The sequence below is a fragment of the Macadamia integrifolia genome, chromosome 1 (genome assembly GCF_013358625.1).
Source record: "Macadamia integrifolia cultivar HAES 741 chromosome 1, SCU_Mint_v3, whole genome shotgun sequence".
NCBI lineage: Eukaryota > Viridiplantae > Streptophyta > Magnoliopsida > Proteales > Proteaceae > Macadamia > Macadamia integrifolia.
Window position 1 is genome coordinate 30,274,408 of NC_056557.1, and position 6,359 is coordinate 30,280,766.

A 6,359-nucleotide genomic window follows, 5' to 3' on the forward strand; every position below is an offset into this window, starting at 1 on the left:
TATGATTTTCTACAACTCAGGATCCATGGGCAGTTTCATGATTATTTCATACCTAATGGATGGTTATACTTATAGGGCCACCAGAGATATGGTCAACAGCTTGACATTTTTTGGCTGTTCACCAAGCTCTGAGGTCGATCTTCATTCAAAATGATTTCATCCATCAACATGGCTTATTGCTTAAGCTGTGGGTTAGTGGCCAAATAAGCAATTGATACAGTTTGACCTTTCCAGCTCAATGTATCCCGCCACCGCATTGGCCTTACCTGGATGGTACTGTATGTCACATTCATAATCTTTTATGAGTTCCAACCATCTCCTCTGTCTCATGTTTAGATCCCTCTATGTGAAGAAGTACTTGAGACTTTTGTGATCATTGAATATCTCGCACTTTTCCCTATACAAATAATGGCACCAGATTATGAGTGGGATAGTTCTTCTCATACTTTTTCAATTGTTTAGATGCATAAGCCACTACCTTGCCATGTTGTATAAGAACGCAACCTAACCCAATTCTAGAAGCATCAGTGTAGACTGTCATACCACCGATGCCTTCAGAAATTGTTAACACTAGGGCTGACACCAATCATTTCTTTAGCTCCTGAAAATTACTTTCACACTCCTTTGATCATTTAAACTTTACACCTTTTCTGGTCAAATTTGTCATTGGAGCGATGATTTGGGAGATTTTTTTAATTAATCGTCGGTATTAGCCTGCTAATCCCAAGAAACTTATGATCTCTGTGGCATTCTTAGGAGCTTCCCACTCTACTACTACTTTTACTTTTCCCGGGTCAACTTTGATCCCATTCTCAGACACTATGTGCCCTAGGAATCCAACTTACTTCAACCAAAATTCATATTTGCTAAATTTTACATATAACTGTTGCTCTCTTAATCTCTGAAGCACCATTTGTAAATGTTGTGCACGCTCTTTTTCAGTTTTTGAGTATCTCAAGATGTCATCGATGAAAACGATGACCCACTTATCAATAACATCATAAAATACTCGATTCATCAAATCCATAAAAGCTACTGACGCATTAGCTAACCCAAAAGATAGCAGTAAGAATTCATAATGACTGTACTGGGTTCTAAAGGCCGTCTTGTGTATATCACAGCTCTTTTATCTTGAGCAGACCTGAGGTCAATCTTTGAGAATAACATAACATCTTGCAACTGATCAAAAATACCATCTATGCGTGGCAACGGGTACCGATTCTTGATGGTCAACTTGTTTAATTCCCAATAATCGATACACATACACAAACTCTCATCATTCTTCTTAACAAATAAAATTGGGGCACCCCAAGGAGAAACACTTAGGTGTATAAACCCTTTCTCTAACAAATCCTGCAACTGATTCTGTAACTCCTTTAATTCAGGTGGTGCTATTCTATACAGAGCTTTAGATACAGGTGCCGCTTCGGGAACCAAATCAAGTGCAAACTCTAACTCCCTGTCAGGTGAAAGTCAGGTTAGATCATCTGGGAAGACATCAAGGAACTCCCTAACTACATTTAATTTCTCTAATGGTGTGACCTTTGCTTCTACATCTTGTACTGAAGCTAGGTAGCCCTGATATCCGTCTCCTAATAAACTTACCACCTGTAAGGCGAAAATGAGGACCTCTCTAGGTGATTTTATCTTACCTGCTTAATACACAAGCTCTTCACCATCATCACTCACCACCTTAATTTTCTTCTCGGCACACATGTCATTTGCTCGATGAGTAGATAACCAATCCATACCTAATATAACAACAAAATTCTGCATGTTAAATTTGATAAGTTGAGCATCCAGCTTCTTTCCACCTATATCAATGAAACATGGCCCATACACTTCATTTAATTGTGCCACCTTTCCTGTAGGTGTACTAACAATCAATTTACTTTCTAGAGCCCTGGGTGTCATGTCAATCTTTCTAGCAAATCTTTTAGATACAAAAGAATGTGATGCACTAGAGTCAAATAATACATAAGCTGGTATACCCAAGATAGATAGGGTACCTGCTATGACATTGGAGCTTGCCTCAATCTCTTTAGCTGATAATACAGACATTCTTCCTTGAGGTGGACCACCTTGATTCAAGGTGGGTCTATGAACAGGAGGCTTCTGTACCACAACTGGTTTGTACGGGCAATCCTTTGTAAAATACCTGAGTAAATGGTAAACACAGCACCTATTCTGAGAGGCTAGCACTGGTACTAGTGCCCTCTGTATCTATCCCTTTGTAGTAAAAGGACAAGGTGGCCGTGGGGTGTAGGCACTGTGCTAGTATTCAGGCAAGAAGTGGTAATACCCGATCTATTGGTCAATCGGGGCATATATCCTGATGACATGTAAGGCTGCTAATATGATGGACCATAATTATATGATATGCGAAAACTCTTGTTCAGGATGCCAGAATCTGCATAGGGATTGGATCTCTTCCAAAGTCTAGGCATGGGGAAGACTCTTCTGTCTACTTGTCTTCTATAGTCTTAGTCTTCTGGACAATTTGAGAAAAATCAATCAAGTACATGGCCCCCAGAATTATGCTAATAGATACTTTTAGCCCCTTTAGAAATTTCTTTGCCTTTTCCTCAGTTGTTTTCATGTGGGGAGGGGCAAAGTAAAACAACTCCTCAAACTACTGTTGGTACTCAAGGATAGACTTGTTTCCCTAAGTCAAAGTTGAGAATTCAGTTTCTTTTTGATCTCTGAAACTGGTGGAGTAATAATTCGATAAGAACAATTCCTTAAACTGTTCCATGTTGGTTCTGGATGGGTTGCCACCAAAATAGGCTTAGAATCCGTCTACCATAAATTAGCTTCATTCCTTAATTGTAACCTAGCACAGATGAGATTTTGAGGTTCTGTACATTCCACCAACTTAAATATCTTTTCTATTTCTTAGATCCACTGATCCAGCTCTAAAGGGTCACTCCCCACTTTGGTGAAGCTATGTGGCAAGTGTCTCTTAAATGATTCCACCACCTTTTGTAATAGTGGTTGCTGGTGGATAATATGGAGGATAAGCTAGATAATACTGGTACGGGGGTGGCACCATGTATGGAGGAGTGCTATAAGGAGGAAACCATGGAGCGGCCACAGGTGGAGTACCCCCTGGTTGGTCTTGTGGTGGTACAACAGATAATGCACTCCCTTGTGTCACAACAGGTGGTGCCCAAGGAGAAACACCCTCTGCTTGAACTCTGACACAGTGAGAGGATCTTATGGGAAAGGTACCCCATGAGGGTGTTGACCCATTTGCATAGGGTGCAACTATTGGTGCACAGCATTCATGAAAGTCTGCTGGTGTTGGAGTAACTATTGTTGGATTAGCTGTTGCGACTGTTGAATAAGAGTCGCAACATCATTGGGAGTAACAACAGTAGGAGGATCTAGAATTTCAGGTGTAGGTGAGTCCTCAACTATATCTTTTGGTCTAAGACTGACCCGTGGTCGAGGTCCCTGAGGGTTAGGTGGTCATCCAACTGGATGGAAACCACGTGGGGCCCCTCTTGCACTACTACTGGATCAAGTACGTACCATGATGTTTTGTACTTGGATTGCATCAAGATTAGGTACAATTAAGTGCCATTTTCATTTCATGCAAGCATAAAATCAATGCACACCATGCCTCCCATTATGTAGTTATAGTGCATTTCATGCAAAAATAGGTTCTACGAGGCTTGAATATCAAATCCCTAAAATTTGGGATTTTTCAGCCCAAATGCTCACACCGGCGAGTTATACCAGGGGTGGAATGTGTTCAAGACCTGCCAGTGGCGACCCACTGATCTATCGCGCGGTTCTGTTTTAAGGGCAGAAAAGCCCTTATTTTAAAAACTCTTCACTTCTCGCTTTTCCCTCTCTTCCCCAAATCGCCCAAGGCAACAAGAGGGGACCTAGGAGCACCTTTATAAGCCCTACTCACTCCTCTATTTGGACTCAAGCCCTCCAACTCCATTCTCATCATCAAGTAGGTTTTTTCCTCTCTTTGGGATTTCAGTTAATCTTGTTCAATAATCTCAAAAACTTCGTTTTATTTTGATTTCTTCCATCTAAAATTGAATGTAGTATGTGGATATGATTCTCACATCATGAATTTCACCTTTAATCTTCACATATGTCATCTCTATGGATTGTTTAACCCTATTTTCTCTAAATTTTTCTGTTTTAGGGCTTTCCCATTTTCTATTTTCTTCCTTGCATAATGTATGATTAAATGATTCTATCCACTTACATTTGATTGCATATTAGTGGGAGGGGTGCTACATTGCACATATGCATCACTTTTCCCTCTTTGGCATGAGTTTTCCCCAATTCTAGGTTAGTGTTCTTGGGAAAATTTGGGGCTTTCATTTGTTTAACCTCAAAAATGTTAATATATACATGTTTGCATGAAATTGAACCTCCCCTCATATGTTATTGCAAAAAATTTCCTCAATGCTTTGGATATACTAGGTTTATGCTCCACTCTTTATGAATGTTCCCTTTTTCCTTCTTCTTAAAAAAAATCTGTCAATTGTCTCTAGATGCTGCCGACCTCAGCATTTACATATTTCTATGCCTTAAATAAGTGCTTCCATCTCTTATCTTTTATACTTGTATGATGCCTCAAGTATCATGACTACATGACATTCATTTGTCAATGCGTGGTTTTGTCAATCTACCACTTATACATAATTACATTGTGTCTGTGGCATTTCCCTAAAGGCTCTTTCTTCTACTTGTCATGCTACATACATTGCTCCCATTGTATGCTTTTTTTTTCCTGAATGTCATTCCATTTTCTTCCCTCCCAATGCACTTATCTTTCTGATTACACTATTTTCCCACTTTTACAATTCTCTATTGGAAACTTATCCGTTTTCTTATGTCTTCTTCCCTACTTTTTACAGGATGTCTTCTCCCAAAGGCAAAGGGACTACTACTTCATCTAGAAGTGGACATGCCTCTAGTAGGAAAAAAAAAGGGTGCTACCTCCAGTTCTGCTACCTCCATCCCGAGTCCGAGACATCCTTCCTTGCTGAGGTCCGAGTCTTTAGTAGTTTGGTGCAGTTCAACCTACTTCCCCGAGCCAGGCGCAGGAACCAGGTGAACTTCATGGCTGCCTATGTAGCATACTGCCTTTATACTGCTTTGGGTAATCCTCCTCGTCTGTGCCTTCCATAAGTGATTATGAAGACAATGGAGTACCATGCAGCCCATCCCGCTGATGGTAACTACCCATATGCTTGGTCACTCACTAAGATCTCCGAGCACTTTCAAGTAGCTCTTGAGGGTGAGGTGGGTAGTGGCCCCTCGAACAAATTCGGCCTATACATCTTACATAAGATGAAGTGTTTCATCTGATGGAGCCTACAGCGAGGGAGGCAGCCCAGGAGGAGGGCGATGAGAATGAGGATGATGAGGACTATGTCCCCGAGGAGGATGTGGATGTAGATGTAGAGATGGAGGATGAGGTCCCTATCAGAGCAGTTCCACCATCTCTAGGTGGGGCTTTCGATTTTCAGGGTATGATGGCCGGATTGAAGGCACTCTAGGATGGTTAGGAGAAACTCCTAACGGGACAAAAGACCATCTAGGAAATCCAAGCAAGCATGGTGATGGACATTAATGACTTGGATAACACCGTGTACTCCGCTTCTAGAGATATGGCGGCGAGCCTAAGACACCTTTAGGGGGAGGTGGATTTGGTAAACCTCTGGTTTGACTACTACGATCACCGCTTGGGTATTAACTCAAGATCTCGAGTGGAGGAAGTCATTAACTTAGATGACAATTGATGTGATTGTTGGCCTGGAGTTGTGTTTCTTTTATCTAATCTCTTCTCTTCCCTATCATTGTATCTATGGTTCTGAAAAATCCTATTTTCTTTCCTTCTTTTCTAATTATTCTCTTCGTGCTTGTACTTTTTGTGGATTTCTGTCTTATGTATGAAATTTTTTGTGGTTATGTAATCTTGAATTTTGTGCGAAACTTTTGGTACCTCCAACTTATGAATGTGTCATAGCAAAATTTTCAAGTTTTATATACTTTTAGATTTTATATGAAGTCCTTTATGTTTTTCCCAGTCCCTTGTCCTACTATGGGTTTCTAAGAATTAATCTAGCATGATGTGTGTGATTAGAGCATCACGCTCTGATACCCCCATTGTCATGCCCCGTTCACAAAGAATCGGACCGGTGACCGAGTTCCCTCTGGGTAACCCAAACCACCAGGATCATCTGATACAGTAACCACAGCTCAACGAGCATAAGTAATGAATGGAATATAATAACATAATACAGTGAAAGTCTTATCATATATAAATACCTATAATTCCCTATAGACTCTTGATACCCAAATTGTTATACATAAAGTATTTA